This window comes from Anomaloglossus baeobatrachus, chromosome 4 (assembly GCF_048569485.1).
Source record: "Anomaloglossus baeobatrachus isolate aAnoBae1 chromosome 4, aAnoBae1.hap1, whole genome shotgun sequence".
Taxonomy (NCBI): Eukaryota; Metazoa; Chordata; class Amphibia; order Anura; family Aromobatidae; genus Anomaloglossus; species Anomaloglossus baeobatrachus.
Genome location: NC_134356.1, coordinates 162,030,244 through 162,055,782, shown reverse-complemented (window position 1 = coordinate 162,055,782; position 25,539 = coordinate 162,030,244).

The window sequence follows — 25,539 nt, the reverse complement described above, 5'->3', positions numbered from 1 at the left end:
CCATCCCACAGGTTTGTCATGCCTCTGTCCAAATATTGATGGCATATTTGGTGATATCAGCCCAGTTTGTCTCTGGGGCATCTTATCACATCTATAGTGTGACTGGTTCAGGGCTAAGGTCTCGTTCAGATATCTCTGAATGGTTTGTGTTCTACACAACTTCTTTATGGATAGAACACAAGCCCATTATAGACTACGCCACAGGTGGGGAAACTTTTTTCTGCCAAAAGGCCATTTGGAATTTTCTACCATCATTTGGAGGCTGCACAAAATGATCAACTTGAAAATTACCCTACTATATTTGGTCAAACAATTAATAAACTCGCCCCAACTGTGGTGGCTGGAGCTGTTTCTCTTTGGTGTAGGTCTGATGTTGGTGATTCTGATCATGTTGCTTCTCACAACTGCTTTTCCAGGGTTGTCTCAGTATGGAGCACAGTCAATTCTTTGTGATAATAAGTTTTGTAAATCAAATAAATCACTTAGGAGATGCTGGGACTGCTCTGTAAATACAAAAAGGCAACACTTAAACAATGTAACTCCAAGCCAATCACATTTCAGTGAAATCAACTTATCTAGTTATGAAGCAGCACTGATTCGGAATCAATTTCTCCTGCTGATATAACAGTTAGAAATTATCAAAACAACCACTATAAAAAAGAGTGGCTCTGCATGTGGTGACCACAGACCATTTCTCTGTTCTCATCCTTTGACAATTATTTTGGTCACTTTTGCATTTTGTCATTGCTCTCACCCCTAGAGGTAGCATGAGGTGGTGTCTATAACCCACAGAAGTTGTTCAGGTAGTGCAGCTCATCTAGGATAGCACATTAATGCGAGCTGTGGCAAGGTGGTTAGCTGTGTGTCAGCATAGTGTACAGAGCATGGAGCAGATACCAGGAGATAGGCCAGTACACCAGACGTTGAGGCGGCGTAGGAGTGCAACAAGGCAGCAGCAGGACCCGACCTTCTCCTTTGTGCAAGGAGGAACAGGAGGAGCAGTGCCAGAGCCCTGCCCCTGCCAAATGACTTCCAGCAGGCCACTAATATCCATGTGTCTGCTCAAACTGACAGACTCCATGAGTGTGGTATGAGGGCCCGACATCCACAAGTGGGTGCGGTGCTTACAGCCCAACACCATCAACGCCATGCAGGGTGATTGGCATTTGCCAGAGATCACCAAGATTGGCAGATTCGATATTGGCACCCTGTGCTATTCTTGGATGACAGCAGGTTCACACTGAGCACATGTGACAGACGTGACAGAGTCTGGAGCAGCCGTGGAGAATGTTCTGCTGGCTGCAACATCCTCCAGCATGACTGGTTTGTCAGTGGGTCAGTAATGGTGTAGGGAGACATTTCTTTTTAGGGCCGCACAGTCCTCCATGTGCTAGTCAGAGGTACCCTGACTGCCATTAGTTACTGGGATGAAATGATCAGACCCATTGTGAGACCTTATGCAGGTGCAGTGGGCCCTGGGTTCCTTCTGATGCATGACAATGTTAGGCCTCATGTGGCTCAAGTGTGTCAGCAGTTCCTGCATGATGAAGGCTCTGATGTTATCGACTGCCTGCCCGTTCCCCAGACATGAATCAAATGCACCACCTCATCAGGAGAATGCCCAGGCATTGTAGGGAGGTCATACACACTGCTGAACCTCATTTCCTTGTCTTGAGAAATGTCCACTGAAGTTGGATCAGCCTATAATTTGATTTTTGTACAGGGTTAGAGACAATATTAATTATTATTGCCAATAAGCTGACTTGTTAAAAATGTACCGTATTTTTCGGACTATAAGACGCACTTTTTCCCCCCCAAATGTTGGGGGAAAGTGGGGGGTGCGTCTTATGGTCTGAATATAGGGCTGCGGGGAATAATGGTGCTGCGGTGGAGCGGGTCATCGGGGGCACGAGTAGGCTGCAGCAGCGCCTGCCGTGACCACGTGGGTCCGCTCATTACATATGCACGCCCATCCTCCCGCCCATCTCTCAGCACTGAAGCCGGCGCTGAGTCTGACAGGTAGGTGTGATGATGGGCGGGGGATGCGCGCATAGTAACCAGCCAACCTGCGTGATCACCCCTGGCAACTAGAGCCTGGAGTGATCATGTGCGGCTGTATTCACTGCTCCCCGCGCATCATTATCAGCACGAGGTGAAGTGAATCAGTATAACTCACCGTTCCCCTGCAGCACCGCGATGTCCTCCTGTCTGCCGGCCGCGGCTGTGTGGAGAATAGCGGTGCTCACAGCGATTACGTCATCGCTGTGCGCACGTGTCCACACAAGCACGCCGGCACAGACAGGAGGACATTGCGATGCTGCAGGGATCGTGGCTGGCTCAACACACCGCTGCCGGCACAGATGGAGAAGGAGAAATGCTGCGTGGAGCGAGGAAAGTGTGTAAACGTTTATTTTTTTTGTGTGCCACAGGATGCAGGACATATAGCAGGATGGGGGTATATGAGCAGAATGATGGGGGTATATAGCAGGATGATGGGGGTATATGAGCAGGATGATGGGGGTATTTGAGCAGGATGATGGCATATAGCAGGATGATGGGGTATATGAGCAGGATGATGGGGGTATATGAGCAGGATGATGGGGGTATAGAGCAGGATGATGGGTGTACATAAGCAGGATGATGGGGGTATTTGAGCAGGATGATGGCATATAGCAGGATTATGGGGTATATGAGCAGGATGATGGGGGTATATGAGCAGGATGATGGGGGTATATGAGCACGATGATGGGGTATATGAGCAGGATGATGGGGTATATGAGCAGGATGATGGGGGTATTTGAGCAGGATGATGGCATATAGCAGGATGATGGGGTATATGAGCAGGATGATGGGGGTATATGAGCAGGATGATGGGGTTATAGAGCAGGATGATGGGTGTACATAAGCAGGATGATGGGGGTATTTGAGCAGGATGATGGCATATAGCAGGATTATGGGGTATATGAGCAGGATGATGGGGGTATATGAGCAGGATGATGGGGGTATATGAGCACGATGATGGGGGTATATGAGCACGATGATGGGGGTATATGAGCAGGATGATGGGGGTATATGAGCAGGATGATGGGGGTATATGAGCAGGATGATGGGGGTATATGAGCAGGATGATGGCGTATATAGCAGGATGGGAGCACATACAAGGATGGCAGTATATAGCAACATGGGACTATACCAGGATGAGGGACATATATATACACAAGGCAGGAGGATCATTACCAGGATGGGGTACCTTATCAGAGAATTTGGGGACATTACCCCCATAACAGTGTCAGCAGCGTAACCATAATAACGTGTCATGACCACATTTTTTGCTTAAAATTTTATTTTCCTATTTTCCTTCTCTAAAACCAGGGTGCGTCTTATAGTCCGAAAAATACGATAATATGCGCTAACTCGTGATATCAATCATTATTAGATTTGACTAGCATAATGCTAACTATTCATTTGCTGATTATATATATTACCAGCAACTAACGGAGACGACACCATGTAATAATAAACAATATTTATTAAACACACCCAAAAGTCTACTATATATATATATATATATATATATATATATATATATATATATACAGTACAGACCAAAAGTTTGGACACACCTTCTCATCTCTAGAACAACTGTTAAGAGGAGACTTTGTGCAGCAGGTCTTCATGGTCTTCAAACGGAACCTGAAAACGCACCTGTTCCGAAATGCCTACAATCTACAATGAACTCGCTGCCGCCCGACCACCGTGCGGAGCTGCCGCCCGACCACCGTGCGGAGCTGCCGCCCGACCACCGTGCGGAGCTGCCGCCCGACCACCGTGCGGAGCTGCCGCCCGACCACCGTGCGGAGCTGCCGCCCGACCACCGTGCGGAGCTGCCGCCCGACCACCGTGCGGAGCTGCCGCCCGACCACCGTGCGGAGCTGCCGCCCGACCACCGTGCGGAGCTGCCGCCTGACCTACACCCCACCTATTGTCTCCTCCCCATAATCCTATAGAATGTAAGCCCGCAAGGGTAGGGCCCTCTTCCCTCTGTACTAGTCTGTCTACTGTAACTTGTATACGTATTTTGTATGTAACCCCCTTCTCATGTACAGCACCATGGAATTAATGGTGCTCTATAAATAAATAATAATAATAATAATAATAATGGTAAAATAGCTGCTTGGAAACCACTGCTAATGAGAGGCAACAAGCAGAAGAGACTTGTTTGGGCTAAAGAACACAAGGAATAGATATTAGACCAGTGTAAATCTATGCTTTGTTCTGATGAGTCCAAATTTGAGATATTTGGATCCAACCAACGTGTCTTTGTAGAAAAGGTGAACGGATGGACTCTATATGGCTGGTTCTCACCGTGAAGCATGGAGGAGGTGTGATGGTGTGGGGGTGCTTTGCTGGTGACACTGTTGGGAATTTATTCAAAATTGAAGGCATACAGAACCAGCATGCCTACCACAGCATCTTGCAGCTGCATGCTATTCTATCCGGTTTGCGTTTAGTTGGACCATCATATATTTTTCAACAGGACAATGACCCCAAACACACCTCCAGGCTGTGTAAGGGCTATTTTACCAAGAAGGAGAGTGATGGGGTGATACGCCAGATGACCTGGTCTCCACAGTCACCAGACCTGAACCCAATCGAGATGGTTTGGGGTGAGCTGGACCGCAGAGTGCAGGAAAAAGGGCCAACAAGTGCTAAGCATCCCTGGGAACTCCCTCAAGACTGTTGGAGAACCAGTTCCGGTGACTACCTCTTGAAGCTCATCAAGAGAATGCCAAGAGTGTGCAAAGAATTAGTATGAAAGCAAAAGGTGGCTACTTTGAAGAACGTAGAATATAAGACATATTTTCAGTTGTTTCACACTCTTTTAAGTATTTCATTCCACATGTTTTCATTCATAGTTTTGATGCCTTCAATGTGAATCAACAATTTTCAGAGTCCTGAAAATAAAGAAAACTCTTTGAATGAGGTGTGTCCAAACTTTTGGTCTGTACTGTATATATATATTGTGGTAGAGCCACTCTCTCAGCAGTAGGGGATGGATGCAGGAACACCTCACGTGTCGATTTTCACCTGGTTTATTATCATCAGTCACAATCCATTGACAAAAAGACAGCACTACTTCCTCCAGCACAGGAAAATACAGAGCAAAACAGAAGACCATGAGTGTGTCCAGAGGCCTGGCTTTTACCTCTGGGACCACACCCCAAGGTGGAGATATGGTGAACAGCCATCCCACCCATCTCTTTAGCTGTCCACAACAAACCTGGCCCAGGTAATACAAATTAACCCTCTCAGCACCTAATGTGCTGGAGTACTACATCCGGGTTCACATCACTGATTGCAGCAGTCACAGCGACACATATCTCCCCTCGATCACATCACAATATATATATATATATATATATATATATATATATATATATATATATATATATATATATATATATATTGCTACTCAATACCACACAAACAGCACAATACCTTAAAGTGAACCTGTCAGGTACAATATGCACCCGGGACCATGAGCAGTTCTGGGTGCATATTGCTAATCCCTGCCTAAGGGGTGTTTCACACACAGCGAGCTCGCTGCCGAGATCGCTGCTGAGTCACGCTTTTTGTGACGCAGCAGTGACCTCATTAGCGATCTCGCTGTGTGTGACACTGAGCAGCGATCTGGCCCCTGCTGCGAGATCGCTGCTCGTTACACACAGCCCTGGTTCGTTTTCTTCAAAGGCGCTCTCCCGCTGTGACACACAGATCGCTGTGTGTGACAGCGAGAGAGCGACAAATGAAGCGAGCAGGGGAGCAGGAGCCGGCGTCTGACAGCTGAGGTAAGCTTGTGACCAAGATAAACATCGGGTAACCAAGGTGGTTACCCGATATTTACCTTAGTTACCAGCCTCCGCAGCTCTCACGCTGCCTGTGCTGCCAGCTCCGGCTCTCTGCACATGTAGCTGCTGTACACATCGGGTTAATTAACCCGATGTGTACAGCAGCTAGGAGAGCAAGGAGCCAGCGCTAAGCAGTGTGCGCGGCTCCCTGCTCTCTGCACATGTAGCTGCATTACATATCGGGTTAATTAACCCGATGTGTACTGTAGCTAGGAGAGCAAGGAGCCAGCGCTCAGTGTGCGCGGCTCCCTGCTCCCTGCACACACAGCTAAGCGGTGTGCGCTGGTAACTAATGTACCATTCCCGATGTTTACCTTAGTTACCAGTCTCCGCAGCTTCCAGACGGCGGCTCCGTGCAAGCGCAGCGTCGCTTGCACGTCGCTGCTGGCTGGGGGCTGTTCACTGGTCGCTGGTGAGATCTGCCTGTTTGACAGCTCACCAGCGACCATGTAGCGATGCAGCAGCGATCCTGACCAGGTCAGATCGCTGGTCGGATCGCTGCTGCATCGCTAAGTGTGAAGGTACCCTTACTGTCCCTGTATCTAGTAGCATAGATAAAAGGATCTTTAGAAAAAGTATTTCCTAAAGATATCTTCTTGTATGCTAATTAGCGAGGGGACTAGTTTCCTGGGTGTTAGTTCCCTTAGCTAGTTGGCCCCATTAGCATGTTAGTACGCCCCTGTGGGTGTACTAAAATGCTAATGAATGCGCAGCATCAGAGGATGATCTCTCTCACCTTTCCGCTGCCTTGGCCGTCCAACGCTAGATTTCGGCTCAGTGCACATGATCCCTGAGTTTCGGTCATGCACACTACATCAGTCTGAAGCCAGGATGCGTACACCCGGCTTCATAGTGTGCATGACCGAAACTCCGGGGTCATGCGCACTGACCCAAAATCCAGCGTTGGGCGGCCATGGCAGCGGAAAGGTGAGGGGGATCATCATCTGACGCTGCATATTCATTAGCATGTTAGCACACCCACAGAGGCGTACTAACATGCTAATAGGGCCGACAAGCCAGGGGACTAGTCCCCGCGCTCATTAGCATGCAATAAAAGATCTTTAGATATTATTTTTCTAAAGATCTCTTTATCTATGGCTCGATGGCTGGACCATATATGACAAGCTTTTCTCCCACCCCCATTCACCTTTTGTGCCTCCCCTATTTCCTCATAGACTGTAGCTTACGAGCAGGGCCCTCACTCCTCCTGGTATCTTAATTTTGTTATTTTGTATTGTCTCATGTTGTCTGTACATGTCTACTCTGAATTGTAAAGCGCTGCAGAATATGTTGGCACTATAGAAATAAAACGTATTATTATTATTATTATTATATGCTAGTGTATACAGGGACGATTAGGCAGGGATTAGCAATATGCAGCCAGAACTGCTCATGGTCCCGGGTGCATACTGCACCTGACAGGTTCACTTTAATAATACAAAAACTCACTATAATCTAATGAATAATTCCCACCCACGCTACACACGCATTCAAGATGTTATCCCACCCTCCTAACACTCGCTTTCCCTATGAAGGTTAACGGGTTAATGCAGAAAACAGCAAGGGTTAATAGCACTGAATAGCAGATGGCAAGCAAAGGGTTAACAGCAGTGCAGGGGTTACAGGGACACAGCAATACAATGATTAGGGAGCAAAGCAAAGGTTAATGATACTCCAGGACTGGTACGATGAGCTGCTTCTGATGATGGGACACTGCAAGTGGGCTGAGTGGATGGAGAGGCTTCTCCTTCAGTGTGTGTGTGTCGCCAGGGGTTAAGGGGATACCCAAACCAGGCCAAGGGGTTGCTTCTGGAAAGGGGATCACGGTGTCGTGACCCGGTCTGTGCTCCCTGGTTCCACAATAAAAAGGGGGGTTATGTTCGTGACGTCACCCGTGGAATGTGATCAGAGATGACCACCGCTGCTGCAGAACCTCCGGGGGTGATGGAAAGCAGCTTGAGATGGGACGGCTCCCCACGGGTAGAGCCTTTTCCCCGGGGCAGTGTGATAGTAGTCTATGGGGGGAGTGCAGGACACGAGCACAATAAACAGGCAGACTCACGGTTTTGCTGTTTCTTTGTCCTTTACTGATGATGGTATTCAGCAGAGTACTGTCCACGGAGTCTGTGAGGGGTTCAGGGTTTCTCCCACCCAGCCGGGCCGTTTTGGCTTCCTTGCCTGCACTGTGTGTCTGTGGCCCTGCTGCTGTGTGAACTATGCAGCTGGCTCTGCTCTGCTCTGCTCCTAGGTACCGACCTGACAGGCAACTCGAGTCCTTACTAGTATGTTCCTGAACTCTGCGTTTGTAGCTTGTGTCTGTGGTACAGGTGAAAGATCTGGAATCTTCACTTCTCTGGTGGTAACTGTGCAGTATGTAACCTGCAGTCTCGGATCCAGCATCCGTTCTGTGTGCTCCACTGGGATGAGCTCAGCAATGCTCTGTCTCCCAGGAATGTTCCTCTGTGTACGCTTTCTCCTTTCCTCAGACCCTCAGCTAGGCCTGGAATTGGTCAGTGGATCCTGAGGTGAGCTAAAGCCAGCTTCCAACCTGCAGAGATCCTTTCTCCTCAGTGCTCTGCACTGAACTTCCAAACTGAAACTACTGACCATTTCCTCCCCCCACCAGAATATCCAGGGAAGCAGCTTGGTCTCCCCCTTCTGGCCAGGAGGTCTTGGTGTTGTGTGTGGGGAGTTAACCCTTTGTGTTTTTACTGTGGCAACCCTGGGGTGCCACATTCCCCCTTAGTGAAGAACAGTACTCCGGGACTGTGAAACAAACAAACAAGTTATCACAACAATTATATATATACAGAGTCTCAAAAGGAAAAAAATACAAAAACCTTAAAGTTCAAAAAGAGTCCAAAATGTTCAAAAATATATAAGTGTTCATACAGTATAGTCTCTGTAGGTACTGGGCTTATTGGTCTTAACGTTGCAATTATATAAAACATTTAAACAACCAAACGCTTCTTACAGGTCTCTCTACTCTGGTCGTAAGTGCAGTAGGCCTCACGGCCCTCGGGCCACCAACAATGTGATCAAGTTGTAACTCTCCGTGCTGCCACCTTACACCACTCTTCTCTCACCTTTTCTGTACACTAAACTGTTACGGTTTTTCATATAAACATTATAACATATGTACATGTTATATGCAATTCCACAGTCTTTATATCTTGCTGGTATCTGACCCTGAGTACTACGCTGTGACCTGCGTACTGCTGGTGTACTGGGTGTACTTAGCATAATGGTGTGGGTGGAAGTGTACCTATTTGGTGTTTCTGGTACTTGTGAGGATGGTGGACTGACTGTAGGACTGGCAAGCTCACTGGGACCAGGAATCTGTTCTTCCTCTACGGTTTCAACTTCCAGTTCTTCTTGTCTTGAGACTTCTTGTGGTACGAGTTCTGATTGTGGTTCCACCACTTGGGGGAAAGCGATCATTGGGACTACTACTGCTCCATAGTAATTTGGCCATGTTTTTGGGAAATCTCCTAAGACTGTATGGACTACATCTTCTTCCTTCTTGACAGGTTGTACCTGTATGGGTAAGGTGACTTCTGGTGTCTTCAGGGTTTCAGGACACGGTTTGAGTTGATCTCTTGACACGACAGCTGATGTCCTTCCTTCATCCTTACTGATGAGACACACTTTGGGATTATCCATACTGGATGGTAAGACTGTATATGGGGTGGTTTCCCACTGATTATCCAATTTGTTTGTGCGCCGTTTCCTCTTGAGAACTTGGTCACCAGGTTGCAATGGGGTTGCTAGAGCATGCTGGTTGAAGTTTCTCTCTTGTCTTCCTCTAGCTTGTTGGAGACTTTTCTCTACGCACTCTTGTACTTGGCGATACTGCTGCTGACGTAGGGTATCCCAATTGGATTCTTGAACTTCCGCATCTGGCTTCAGAATTCCCATATCTAAATCAATTGGCAGTTTACCGGGCCTTGCACGCATGAGGTAAGCGGGGGTGCAGTTTGTAGAACTCACCGGGACATGATTGTACAAGTCCACCAAGTCTGGCAATTTCTCTGGCCATTGATTTCTTTCTGACTCTGGTAAGGTCTTCAACAGGTCAATCACAATATGGTTCATCTTCTCACATAAGCCATTTGTTTGGGGATGGTATGCTGTTGTGCGGATCTTTTTACAGCCATACATGTTGCAGAATTCTTGGAAGATCTGTGATTCGAAAGCTGGACCTTGATCTGCAAGGACTTGTTCTGGGTAACCATGGGGTCTGCAAAAGTACGTCTGGAATGCTTTAGCTGCTGTTCTAGCTGTAAGGTCTTTCACGGGTACCACCACTAAGAAGCGTGAGTAATGGTCCACGATGGTTAAGGCATAGACATAGCCGGACCGGCTTGGTGACAACTTGACGTGGTCTAATGCGACTAGCTCGAGTGGTTGCTTGGTTACTATGGACTGGAGTCGAGCTCTCTGGTTCTGTTGATCCTTTCTTCTGAGGTTGCACGGTCCGCATTTTCTACACCAATCTTCAATTGATTTTCTCATGCCAACCCAGTAGAATCTTTCTCTTAAGAGCACTTCCAACTTTTTCCAACCAAAATGACCAGCACCGTCGTGGTAAGCTTCCAGAACCATCTTGACGTCTCTCTTGGGCACGATGATCTGCCAGACCAACTCATGTGTTTTTGGATTGGTGTGCCTTCTACAGAGCTTCCCTTGGTACAGGAACAATTTACCTCTCTCCTTCCAGAGATGTTGCGTCTCAGCTGGGGCATTCTGATTAGGGTATGCACCTTGTTGTGTAAGCAGTTCTTTCACTAGCTTCACAGCTGGATCGCTGTCTTGTGTGTCAGCCCATGCGTGGTGTGCTAATGGGTTGAGAGTTGCCTGCTGTTGTTTTTGGTAGACACTCGGTTGATACTGTCCAATCTTAGGACGGTGAAAGGCCGGCAGCTCAATTTCTTCCAGTCCCTCCGGTTCCTCTTCCACGTCCCCCGAGTGTGGCATCCGGGATAAGGCATCTGCATTCCCATTCTTGTGGCCTGCCCTGTACTTGATGACAAAGTTGTAGTTTGACAGTCGGGCTATCCACCGCTATTCCAGTGCACCTAATTTTGCCGAGTCCAGGTGGGTCAACGGATTGTTGTCAGTAAAGATGGTAAATTCTGCAGCTGCCAGGTAGTGTTTGAAACGCTCTGTTACAGCCCAAACTACTGCCAGTAGTTCTAACTTGAAGGAGCTGTAATTCTCAGGGTTTCTTTCTGTAGGCCGGAGCTTCCTGCTTGCAAAGGCAATAACTTTCTCTTTGCCTTCCTGCTTTTGAGACAATACTGCTCCTAGTCCTACGTTACTGGCATCCGTGTACAAAATGAAGGGTTGATGGTAATCTGGATATGCCAGGATCTCTTCTCCTGTCAGTGCCCACTTCAACTTCTTAAAGGACTCTTCTCTCTCATCACTCCACTGGAAAGGAGGATTTCGGGCTGCAGACTTCTTAGACTGTCCTACCAGGATGTCTTGTAGGGGAGCTGCTAGCTTCGTGAACCCTTTTATAAATCTTCTATAGTAGCCCACCAGTCCCAGGAATTGCCTCACCTCTTTCACGCTGGTGGGTCTCGGCCAATCTCTGATCACGGTAACTTTTTCAGGATCTGGTGCTACCCCTTCTGAGCTCACGACATGTCCCAGGTACTGTACCCTTGGCTTTAGAAGGTGACACTTGGATGGCTTGATTTTCATGCCGTATCCGGATAAGGCTTCAAACACTTCTGCCAGGTCTTGTAGATGCTGTTCATAGGTCTTGGAGTAGACTATGACGTCATCCAGGTACAGGAGGACAGTTTCAAAGTTCTTATGTCCTAGGCAGCACTCCATCAGTCGCTGGAAGGTTCCAGGTGCGTTGCAGAGTCCAAACGGCATACAACTGAACTCACAGAGGCCCATCGGTGTGGTGAACGCTGTCTTCTCCTTGTCAGCCTCTGCCACAGGAACTTGCCAATACCCACTAGTCAGATCTAGGGTGGAAAAGTAAGTAGCGGATTTTAATGCAGCCAATGACTCTTCTATCCTAGGTAATGGGTATGCATCCTTGTGTGTAATGCGGTTGATCTGTCGGTAGTCTACACACATCCTCATGGTCCCATCTTTTTTCTTAACTAGCACTAGTGGGGCTGCCCAGGGGCTACAACTGTCTCTTATTACCCCTGCTCCTTTCATTTCTTTGAGCATGTCTTTGGCGCATTGGTAGTGAGCCGGTGGTACTGGTCTATACCTCTCCTTTATGGGTGGATGGTTACCTGTGGGTATAGTGTGCTCTACCCCTTTGATCTGCCCAAAGTCTAATGGGTGTTTGCTGAATATTTGTTCATATTCTTTCACTACCCTGTATACTCCATGCTTTTGATGGGAGGGTGTAGAATCGGTGCCTACATGTAGCTTTTGGCACCAATCCTCCAGCTTTCCCTCTGAGCCATTGTCTTCCGCCTGACTTGACGGCTTCAAGGGCTCAACGGTGGTGATGGCGTTGTTATCAACCGTATATAGCTTAGCCATGGTAGCATACTTGGGTAGGGTGACCTCATCTTCCCCACAATTTAGAAGGCGTATTGGCACTCTTCCCCGATGTACCTCAACTATTCCTCTGGCCATCAGTACAGTGGGCCTACTCTCTGAGTACACGGGTTCTACCAGGGCCTGATAGTCTCGCCCTCTGATGCCTATTGCAGCTCTACACCAGACCAGCATTTCAGTTTTGGGAGGAATTACAATAGGTATTGGGTCACTTACCCTTGCACTGCCAATTTCACCTCCTGACATTTCTACCTGCTGCTTCAGCATCAAGGCTTTAATTTCCTTCTGCAGGAGTCTCTGTTGCCCAGGTTTGGCAGTCTCGACGATCTGCTGCAAGACAGTAATTACCTCTGCAAAACAATTTTCAATTACATTCATTCCTAGCAGCATAGTTGGTTCACGTTCTCGTCGGTCAACATCAACAATGATAATACCCTGATTCTGCAATTCTACTCTCCCAATCTTAATGGTCATTTCTCTGAAACCAACCTGTGGTACTAATTCACCATTGCTAGCCCATATATTCAATGCAACATTAGATGGACCACTGCTAACGTCTGAATCAGCCCAGTACCTCTTATAAAGGACATGCAGAATTGATGTTATTTGGGAACCAGTGTCCAGCAAGGCGTTGAGCGGAATGCCATCCAGCACGATGGGGATGACTGGACGTCCCCACACATACTTGTCGTGCCAGGGTGAAGGACCTTGAGAGTTCATTCCTGAGGAGCGGCCCGCCTCCCCAGGGGATCCCCATTTAAAGCACATTCACGGGCAAAGTGACCTGGCTCATTGCAACGGTGGCAAATGGGCTGTCCATCCGGCTGGTAGCGGTCGCTGGGTCGTCCTCTCGTCGCTTGGTATCTCCTAGGCCTCATCCACGGGACATCCTCCTTGCTGGTCGCCATCTCAATCTTGGGTGCAGACTTGGATCCACGCAGCTCCTGGACGATTCTAGCCATGGAAGCAACAGTGTCTGTAAGGGCTTCAAGCTTTTGATGTAAAGCCTCATTAGTGATCGGCTCCAGGTGGTTAGCAGCAGCCGCTGACATGGCCGATGTCACCGGCACTACTGGCTGCTGGGGTGCCACTGTAAGGTGTTGAACAGAGTCTATATCCTGCGGCTCCTCCACCTGCTGGAGGCGGATGGCTCTATCCTTTAGCTGGGCAAATGTTAGTCCTGGATCCTGGATCACCATCATGCTCAGTTGTCCCCGGTGGGAAGGGGATGAGAGTCCATCCAGGAATTGGTCTATCAGCAGCTTATCTGCTCCAGGAGCTAAGGCAGGTTCTGCTAATTTAAGTGCTCTGAGCGCCTCCTGCAAGTTTAAGGCAAAGTCTCTTGCGCTCTCTCTAGGTTTTTGCTTGCATCCAAAGAACCTCATTTTAGCCCGGCTGCCAGCAGTGGATTCAAAAGCTGCTTTTAGTCCAGCTATTATATGCTCTACAGTGTCCTTTGCATCGTCCGGCCAGGATGTAGCCTCCCGCTGGGCATTGCCAGTTAACTGTCCCATAAGCATACCAACACGCTGAGCTTCTGTCAGGGGGTACATGCTGTAGTAAATTTTTAGCTTTCCGATAAAGTCATTAAGTGTGTTGGGCTCGCCTGAGTACTGTGGCAGCCACACTGCACCCGGTGTGTACGGCATCAGGAACGGCATGATAGGTGCCGCTGCACCGCCGGGTACAACAGCGTCTCCCTGCTGCGACATCTTTGCGCCCCCTTAGTTAATTTCACCAGTCTTCTTGACAGCAAGCCTGGGACACTTTTCTGCGTTTTCGTTCAGGTCGCAGCACCGAGCGCACCTCCTCCGCAAGCGGTGGGCGGAGTCTTAGTTTAGGCGCGATGTTTTCCCGCGCGTAGCAGCTAATGGCGCGATTAAAGATGGCGCCTGGAAAATTTTACCAATGATGTTTTTGGATTTTTCCAGGTATCTTTGCAAAGTTTAAAGTCCGTTCTTTGTTGCAACAATTCACAGTGCAAGTCTTTTATGCGATGCAATAAGTCTTTACAGGCACACGTCACCCGGGTTGCAGCCGGGTCCAGTCCGCATCCTGTTCGTGACGCCAAAGTTGTGTCGCCAGGGGTTAAGGGGATACCCAAACCGGGCCAAGGGGTTGCTTCTGGAAAGGGGATCACGGTGTCGTGACCCGGTCTGTGCTCCCTGGTTCCACAATAAAAAGGGGGGTTATGTTCGTGACGCCACCCGTGGAATGTGATCAGAGATGACCACCGCTGCTGCAGAACCTCCGGGGGTGATGGAAAGCAGCTTGAGATGGGACGGCTCCCCACGGGTAGAGCCTTTTCCCCGGGGCAGTGTGATAGTAGTCTATGGGGGGAGTGCAGGACACGAGCACAATAAACAGGCAGACTCACGGTTTTGCAGTTTCTTTGTCCTTTACTGATGATGGTATTCAGCAGAGTACTGTCCACGGAGTCTGTGAGGGGTTCAGGGTTTCTCCCACCCAGCCGGGCCGTTTTGGCTTCCTTGCCTGCACTGTGTGTCTGTGGCCCTGCTGCTGTGTGAACTATGCAGCTGGCTCTGCTCTGCTCTGCTCCTAGGTACCGACCTGACAGGCAACTCGAGTCCTTACTAGTATGTTCCTGAACTCTGCGTTTGTAGCTTGTGTCTGTGGTACAGGTGAAAGATCTGGAATCTTCACTTCTCTGGTGGTAACTGTGCAGTATGTAACCTGCAGTCTCGGATCCAGCATCCGTTCTGTGTGCTCCACTGGGATGAGCTCAGCAATGCTCTGTCTCCCAGGAATGTTCCTCTGTGTACGCTTTCTCCTTTCCTCAGACCCTCAGCTAGGCCTGGAATTGGTCAGTGGATCCTGAGGTGAGCTAAAGCCAGCTTCCAACCTGCAGAGATCCTTTCTCCTCAGTGCTCTGCACTGAACTTCCAAACTGAAACTACTGACCATTTCCTCCCCCCACTAGAATATCCAGGGAAGCAGCTTGGTCTCCCCCTTCTGGCCAGGAGGTCTTGGTGTTGTGTGTGGGGAGTTAACCCTTTGTGTTTTTACTGTGGCAACCCTGGGGTGCCACATGTGGAGACATTGGGACATGGAAGGGCTGGAGAGCAGTTCAATGGACTGGGCTGCAGAGCCACAAGCAGAGAGAGAGATTACAGCAGAAAGAGGGAGGCTCACAGGGGAGAGGGAGGAGAGAGATGCAAAGAAAAAAATCCAGCACCTGTAGTCCGATCCTCAATTTAAATAAAACATCCTTTTATTGGAAATATGTTAAAATATACATGTATAGATAGAAAATCCTTACACGTTTCAGGTCATAGTCACTCTTACTCATAGGTAATATGTTTAGAATAAAACAGACATTGTTTAATTTGAAGCAGAGAGATAGCCTCAGAGGGGACAAAGCACAGGGACAGGGAGAGAGTGTGAGAAAAAGAGAGAGAAGTCTGCAGTGGGAAAGAAGTGACTGGGGCTCAATCCCATGCACACACGCTTCCTTGCATCTGTGCCTGCAGGGTGTTGAGTGTTTGACCTCTTGTCCACATAAAGGATTATTCAATACTCTGTTAGATCCTGACCTTATCTGATGGGCCAGTTGTCCATATAAGGCTGATTTCACATCAGCGTTTTATTAACTGCGGCACAAATGGATTTTTTGCCACAAAGCCGGATTCTTTTCAAATGTGTTGTCATTTCAATGCATTTGCAATGGAATCGCGGCAATATGCGGTCACATTCGGTTGCGTACGGCACACACTGGATCCATTGCTTTGCGGTATTTTATCTTTTTTCAAAAACGCTACTTGCAGTGTTTTTGTCCTCGGGCAAAATACTGCCTGTCAATGGAACCGTTAGATTGCGGCAGTAGCTGAAATGTATTTCAATGGGCGCTAGATCCTGCTGTACCGGAAGTCACCGTATCCTGATAGACAGGATCCCGTTTTCTGTACGGAGCATGCCCAGAAAGCAGCCTGGCATGGTCAGTACAGAAATCTCTCTCTCTCTCAGACAGAAGACCAGGATCGTGGAGGGGTGAGAGGGAGTAATAAAGATGGAAAAAAGTGTACAAGGGGAGAAAAAGACACTGCATAAATTGGAGCTAGCACAACCTGCTGTAGTGATAACAAGGCAAACCTTTATTACAGATTAAAATTAAAAACAATTAAAAACAAAAGCAATAACCATAGTACATTGACCATATCACCCCACGGTACCTGGAATCCGTGAGATGTAAATGAATCCCCCAACACCATACAGTCACAATAAATACTGTATGTATAGCTACTCCAGACAATAATTAAATAACCACAGGGTAAGGCAAGAGTGTACAGACAATAGTAATCACCCTAGTAAATACACTAGACAATCATCAGCAACAAGTATCTATATATGCATCCAGCGAGGCAATAAGGCGAGACACTGATGTGCCCACAAAAAGAAATAGCAATACCAAATATGTTAGAACCACAGAATACAGAGTTCCAGCGCTGGTTTTAGATGAAAAAGGTAGCTATGCAATCAGCCAGTAAGGTGCAAAGCATCATAGTGGTGTCTGACCAAGCAGCGACCCAGAGTATAGTCAATCATAAAGGAGAACAGGGGGGGAAGAGGTAGAGGGGTGGATCATGTAGCAGTGCCCCACACGTATCGCTGCGGCTGCGGCTTCATCAGGGAAATGTGGGAAAGACTCTGGGAAAAAAAGTTTATATGCCCGAATAATAAAAATGTAATATAACACACCTGTTTGGTGAACGCTGGCACGAAGCGGACCACCGGACCAGTTTCAATGCGAGCGCAGGCGCATGCGCACAACGCAATGACGGCAAATGCATTAGGTCAAAAAAGGTAAGGGGTCAGGTAAGTGCGCACATGCGCAGCAAAGCCCGGTAATAGAGATGCAGCAGGTAGCGCATTGGGACTGTAAATACAAACAGGCGGAGTATGAATATGCATGAGAAAATGGGGAGAAAGAAATAATATAATGAATTATAGGACAAAAGGGCGATGATGGACAGGAGAGGTATTTAAAAATGTAAAGGAAAGGAAAATGTCTTTTTCAAGGCAGCAATGTCTTTCAGGGTTTTTTACTCACTTTCAGGTGGTAGCTGTGAGTCAACCCGGGCGATGCTATGATGAACCAGGTGGAACCAGGTATCCCTTTGGCTGATGTAGGGGTGACTGCTGACTCGCCTTCCTAGCCCTTCTTGTTTGGGGTGACTCCTTACGTGAAGTACTGCGGGGATCACCCAGGGAAGTCGCAACTGCCGTTCTCCCCTTTCTGGCCCGTTTGCTGGCAGCGTGGACCAAGGTTAAGATGGCTCCAGGCTCAATCCTCCTTATGGGACCCATCGTTGCTGCTGATGCTGTGGACTCTGTGTAGGTTGGTGAGGCACATACAGTACCCTCACCAGCAGGTTTAGCAGGCCAAGTATTATTATTATTATTTATTTATAGAGCACCATTGATTCTATGGGGCTGTACATGAGGGGGGGGTTACATACAGAATACATACAGTTAGGTCCAGAAATATTTGGACAGTGACACAAGTTTTGTTATTTTAGCTGTTTACAAAAACATGTTCAGAAATACAATTATATATATATAATATAGGCTGAAAGTGCACACTCCCAGCTGCAATATGAGAGTTTTCACATCCAAATCGGAGAAAGGGTTTAGGAATCATAGCTCTGTAATGCATAGCCTCCTCTTTTTCAAGGGACCAAAAGTAATTGGACAAGGGACTCTAAGGGCTGCAATTAACTCTGAAGGCGTCTCCCTCGTTAACCTGTAATCAATGAAGTAGTTAAAAGGTCTAGGGTTGATTACAGGTGTGTGGTTTTGCATTTGGAAGCTGTTGCTGTGACCAGACAACATGCGGTCTAAGGAACTCTCAATTGAGGTGAAGCAGAACATCCTGAGGCTGAAAAAAAAGAAAAAATCCATCAGAGAGATAGCAGACATGCTTGGAGTAGCAAAATCAACAGTCGGGTACATTCTGAGAAAAAAGGAATTGACTGGTGAGCTTGGGAACTCAAAAAGGCCTGGGCGTGCACGGATGACAACAGTGGTGGATGATCGCCGCATACTTTCTTTGGTGAAGAAGAACCCGTTCACAACATCAACTGAAGTCCAGAACACTCTCAGTGAAGTAGGTGTATCTGTCTCTAAGTCAACAGTAAAGAGAAGACTCCATGAAAGTAAATACAAAGGGTTCACATCTAGATGCAAACCATTCATCAATTCCAAAAATAGACAGGCCAGAGTTAAATTTGCTGAAAAACACCTCATGAAGCCAGCTCAGTTCTGGAAAAGTATTCTATGGACAGATGAGACCAAGATCAACCTGTACCAGAATGATGGGAAGAAAAAAGTTTGGAGAAGAAAGGGAACGGCACATGATCCAAGGCACACCACATCCTCTGTAAAACACGGTGGAGGCAACGTGATGGCATGGGCATGCATGGCTTTCAATGGCACTGGGTCACTTGTGTTTATTGATGACATAACAGCAGACAAGAGTAGCCGGATGAATTCTGAAGTGTACCGGGATATTTCAGCCCAGATTCAGCCAAATGCCGCAAAGTTGATCGGACGGCGCTTCATAGTACAGATGGACAATGACCCCAAGCATACAGCCAAAGCTACCCAGGAGTTCATGAGTGCAAAAAAGTGGAACATTCTGCAATGGCCAAGGCAATCACCAGATCTTAACCCAATTGAGCATGCATTTCACTTGCTCAAATCCAGACTTAAGACGGAAGGACCCACAAACAAGCAAGACCTGAAGGCTGCGGCTGTAAAGGCCTGGCAAAGCATTAAGAAGGAGGAAACCCATCGTTTGGTGATGTCCATGGGTTCCAGACTTAAGGCAGTGATTGCCTCCAAAGGATTCGCAACAAAATATTGAAAATAAAAATATTTTGTTTGGGTTTGGTTTATTTGTCCAATTACTTTTGACCTCCTAAAATGTGGAGTGTTTGTAAAGAAATGTGTACAATTCCTACAATTTCTATCAGATATTTTTGTTCAAACCTTCAAATTAAACGTTACAATCTCCACTTCAATTCTGCTGTAGAGGTTTCATTTCAAATCCAATGTGGTGGCATGCAGAGCCCAACTCGCGAAAATTGTGTCACTGTCCAAATATTTCTGGACCTAACTGTATACAGGTTACAATAGATAGACTAGTACAGAGGGAAGAGGGCCCTGCCCTTGCGGGCTTACATTCTAAAGGATTTTGGGGAAGAGACAGTAGGTGGGATGTAGGTTGGGCGGCAGCTCCGCATGGTGGTGGGGCGGCAGCTCCGCACGGTGGTGGGGCGGCAGCTCCGCACAGTGGTGGGGTGGCAGCTTCGCACGGTGGTCAGGCAGTGAGGTCATTGTAGATGGGTTCCTGCTATGGGGATCTGTTTCCCCCATGCGGGCCTGGTCTACCGGTAGTCCCCTTACTCAGCCACCTCTTGCTACTGCCTAGGTGGTTTTCAGGCGGCACCACTGGGTAGCCGTTCTCCCCCGCCAGCAGCTACTACAGGTGCAGGGTCTGACAGGGTCCTGCTCCTCTGCTCTACCCTCCAGACGCGGCTCCTCACTCCTTCTCCTTTGGCTGCCACTGCACACTCCCTGTTTCCAGTCCCACTACCCACCACTAGCTGGGTGCGAGGGCCACGCCCCCTCCCTGGGTCTGTCCAGGGGTCCCCTCTAAGCTGTGTGTGTGTTCCTGGTTACTTAGTGTCTGTGTGTCCACACCCTAGTCAGCCTTTGGGATTACCTGTTTTGTACTCACTCAGCCTGAGTGCAGTACTCAGTGGTGCCTGACCAGGTCAGGGGCGCCACACATGGTATACACCAAGGGTACATAGAAAGTTGTTAACCTAGACAGGGGGTAATTGCGTAATGCAAATATACAAAGAGACTTTAATAGTCCTGACACATGCTTTTAACATATATCCATATAAATATGTAACAATACAGAGCGATAAACATTGTTGGCAATGTCCACAAGGGTCCATTGAAGTAGGGAAGAATGATATAAGAGATGCTTCACAGAGATCCCACAAGAGTCAATGTATATATAGAATGCAACATCCATGGAAGAGGTGCTTATAAGAGGCAGCTTGATTGAAGAATCAGAGGAGAGGGGCAAGAGTCTGAAGGTCCTATGATTGCATTGTTCCTTGCAGGATGTAGAAGTTGTGAAAACATACATACACGGGCACCTGGAGTTAGAGGAGGAAAATAAATAATTAACCCAGAAAACCCGGGAGTTCCTCGTTAAGACCTGCCGGAGAGACTGTATTTAGATTAAAGATCCACTTAGATTCGTTCTGTAGCAGCCAATTGTGACATGTACCACCTCTACCATTGCCAATATATTTCTGCAACCCCACAATCCGAGTATTGCGTGTGTTGCATTGGTGATGCTCCAAAAAATGAGAGGCCACTGAGGTGATGGTTTTACCTTTCTTAAAATCTGTCGCCGCCAGATTGATGGTCGACAAGTGCTTTTGGATCCTTTTTCAAAGCTATTGTGTGGTCTGTCCCACATAGACTTTATGACAAGGGCAGATAATGAAGTAAATGACATTGGCTGATCTACAGTTGATGTTTGATGAAACAACATGATCCATAGAGTCCTGTGGATTTTGAAAATTGTTATGAGTGGGATGCATGTACCGGCAGATACTACAGTTGCTACAGGGAAAAGAGCCTTTAAAAGTGATGCCACGACAGAGCCTGATGGTAGGTCTTATAAAATGACTTCTAGTTAAAAGGTCCCTCAGATTAGGAACCCTTTGTGCCGTAAGTGAAGGGTATAGGCCCACCACCCCTGCTGTTTGAGCATCCATGGTCAAAATAGACCAATGAATCTGGAGGATGCCCCTTAAGTTGCCCCACTGATCATTGTAGGTAGCAATACATCTCACCTTCCGATACGTCTTCTTGGGGGTAACCAAGGTCAAGGAAGCCTGTGCTTCCAAATGAGCACGTTGATATGCCCTAGAGATGACCTACTTAGGGTAGCAACGGGCCCGAAATCTATTGGTAAGAAGTCCTGCTTGATGACAGAAATCCGAATCATCTGTACAATTGCGCCTAATTTGCAAGAACTGACCTGTGAGTACACCATTCCTCGTGTGGCGTGGATGAAAGCTACTATATTCCAGAAAACTGTTCGTTGCTGTTTGCTTCCGGAATAAGTTGGTAGACAGACCATTTTCCTTGATAGAGACTTCAAGATCCAAAAAGGTGACTGAAATGGGTGAGATGATCAAGACACTCCTCCTCAGTGCCCAGCCAGATGAAAAATATGTCATCGATATATCGATGCCAATGGCGGACCTTGTTCTGAAAGACATCGAAACCAAACACTAATGAAGCCTCCCACCATCCCAAAATCAAATTCGTGAAGGCCGGTGCGCAACGCGCACCCATGGCCACTCCCGAAACCTGCCTGTAGAACACCTTATCAAAAAAGTCCCTAAGTGTGTCTGTGTATTTATTTCTAATAAAGTATTTTTTCTCTGTGTGATGTCTTTTTTAACCCTTTATTGGAGATTCTTAATGGCCGGGTCAAACTTGGCCTAACATTAAGAATCTCTGGCTTTATACCAGCTGCTACCCGGCACCAGGGCCGATGGAAGAGTTGGATACAGCGCCAGAAGATGGCACTTCTATGAAAGTACCATTTTCTGAGGCAGCTCTGGGCTGCAATTCGCAGTGGGGGACCCCAGAAAGCTTGGGCCACCTTGCGCTGCGGATTCCAATCCCCAGCTGCCTAGTTGTACCTGGCTGGATACAAAAATTGGACAAAGCCCACGTCGTTTTTCTTTTTAATTATTTCATAAAATTCATGAAATAATTAAAAAAAGGACTTCCCTATATTTTTGGTTCCCAGACGGGTACAAATAGGCAGCAGTGGGTTGGTGCGGCCCGTACCTGCCTGCTGTACCTGGCTAGCATACAAAAATATGACGCAGCTCACGTCATTTTTTTTACCCCTAACCTTAGGGTTATATGTTTGGGGTTTTTGTTTTTTTTTTAATTTTTTCATGAATTTTAAAAAAATAAAATAAAATAAAATCAACACGGGCTTTGCCCATCGAGCACCCGAGCGATTTACTGCTCACTCATCCCCACTCCTGACCCCACAGCCAGCAGAACAAGTAATCAGATAAGCTGACTCCAGTGCCGGTTGATTACTTGCTCTGTCCCCCTGCATCCATCTAAAGATGTGCGGGCTGTGAGGTCAGCTGAGTTTGACTGCCACTGGAGTCAGCTGATCTGAACTCATACTGTGAAGTGTATGGTGCCTATAGCGATAATTAAATCACTAAAAGCCAGGCTACATGCAGGCAATGGCTATTACTACTACTGTTCTCATTGTTCCCTTTGTGTGACATATCTGATGGGACAGTTGGCAATGTCTTTGATATGCCCTGGTTATCTATGGGGCAAACAAAGGGGACTTGCATTATAATGAAGGCATGTAGATAACCCAGGTGGGGGAATAGTGACAGAATACACTTCACAGACACAGGTTTGTGGGAAACTTAATACATAGAAAGATTTTATCATCTATCTATTATATATATATATTGTGAGACTGTGACCGGGGTTATCTATGACGGCCGGTATGTCTCGCCCCGGTTGTGCTCACTCCATGATAGAAAGTAAATCCACTCTAGGGTTAATGCTGTTTCCCTACAGGCTGAAGAAAGGGTTAAATAGAATCAGGAACAAGGGCAGGTGTGCCGGGTGTGAGGGAGTGAACACAACTCCCTGAGTTCTCTGCTGGAGAGGCACATGTATATTGTTGTGGACTTTTGTTTGGACATTAAAACCGTGTGCTGTGGACCTTAATGCCTGGATCCCGTGTCTTCTGCTGCGCAGCCGACCACGCTACCTCACATATGGTGGAGAATCGGCGGGCATGACAGCCGGTGAGGTGTAGCATCCATCCCTGGTGACCCAGCAGCACATGTCCTGGATTCGAGCGGCTATACTACAGCCCAAACCCGGTGACGCCATGGAGGACATACTAAGGCAGCAGCAACAGACTAATGCACAGCTACAAGAGGCTAATGCACAGCAGCAACAGACCAATGCACACCTGCTCCGGGCGTTGGAACGTCAGCAGCAATCCTTGCAAGCGCAGGACACAAGGCACCAAGAACAGCTGGTTCAGGCCAATGCACGTCAGCAGCAATCCTTACAAGCGCAGGAAAAAAGGCACCAAGAACAGATGGTTCTCCTGGCCAAGTCGATCCGTGCCGGACCGGCAGCAACAACCCCGGGACCGGGTGACGACGGCAGCGTCCGGAAAGCGGTGAGACAAGCATTACAAAAGATGACCCTGGGGGATGATGTGGAAGCGTTCCTGGCGGTGTTTGAGCGGGTGGCCGAGCGGGAAAAGCTGCCGACCCCCCAGTGGGCTGAGGTATTGTCGCCCTATCTGACGGGGGAACCCCAAAAAGCGTACCTGGACCTCTGTACCGAGGATGCCATTGACTATGTGACCCTGAAAGCCGAAATACTGGCTCGGTTGGGGGTGAATACCTATGTACGGGCTCAGCGGGTAAATCAGTGGTTCTATGAGGAAGCCAAACCCGTACGCTCCCAGGCCTATGACTTGTTGCATCTTGTAAAAAAATGGTTGCAGCCTGACACTCTGAGCCCGGCGCAAATGGTGGAAAGGGTAGTAGTGGATCGTTTTGTGCGCACTTTACCCGTCACCGTTCAACGGTGGGTAGGACAGGGTGACCCGAGTACCCTGGACCAATTAGTGTCCCTGGTAGAGCGGCATGTGGCTACGCAGGACTTGATACGGGACACTGAGACTTTGCGTACCGCCCGTCGGTCCGGCCCCTCCAAGCCTAGGGCCAAGGACCCACCGCTGACACCGGTGCAGGAGTCCCCTACCGTCCCGTCTGAGGCCGCGGCCGCCATTCCTGAGGTCCGGAAGGTTCTGTACCCTAAACGACAACCCGTCAAGGGGGTTTCCGTCCCCATTAGATGTTGGCGATGCCAGCGGGTGGGACATATGGAAGCCCAGTGTCCACTCACCACGGAGCCCATGGATTGTGGGGTTACCCGGCGGGGTTCAATGTATGCTCAGGTGGTCTGTACCGCTGACCTGGTCTCCCCAGAGACGGAGCCCCACTTGTGCCAAATACAGGTGAATGGATGTCCGGTTACAGGATTGTTGGATTCCGGAAGCTTAGTGACCCTTGTGCGATCCACCTTGAGGGCTAAAGTAAAGGCCACAGGACGTACCGTGGGGGTGGTTTGCATACATGGGGACCGCCGAGACTATCCCACGGGGATTGTCACCATCACAGCACCTTGAGGTCAGGTGCAACATGAGGTGGGACTTCTTAACACTCTTCCCTATGACGTGATCCTAGGAAGGGATCTGCCCTTTTTTTGGACTTTATGGAAGGGACCCCCTAAGTCTCCTCAGATATTGGTCAGTCCGGGACCTGAGCCCTACAATCCTGAATCCGGGACACCTGCCGTAGGGGTCCCCATGATAGGGACAGAATGTGAACCCGATAGGTCGCCCCTAGAGGTATTGGCAGGAGAGGCTGAGACGGTCGAACTCATCCCGGAGTTGGAGGCGTCCCCGGATACGTTTGGGACTGCCCAACTCCAGGACCCTACATTAATACATGCCCGGAGTCGGGTGACAGTAATTGACGGGGTGGCACAGCTGCCCGGTGCCCAGGTAAGGTACCCCCATTTCGCTCTTAAGCAGGATTTACTCTACCGGGTAGATGAAATACGGGGCGTGGGGGTAGAGCAGTTGGTGGTGCCCCAGCCGCATCGTCGGCGGGTCCTCGACTTGGCTCATAAACACCTGATGAGTGGCCACCTAGGGGTCAAGAAAACGCAGGAGCGAATATTGCAAAGGTTCTATTGGCCCGGAGTCTTTGGGGAGGTAAAACGGTTCTGCGAAACCTGCCCGGAGTGTCAGCTTACCGCACCCCTGACCCATTTTCGCAGTCCGTTGGTACCGTTACCCATTATAGAAGTCCCTTTTGAATGGATAGGGATGGATCTGGTGGGGCCCCTCGTAAAGTCCGCTCGAGGGCACCAACACATCCTAGTGATCGTT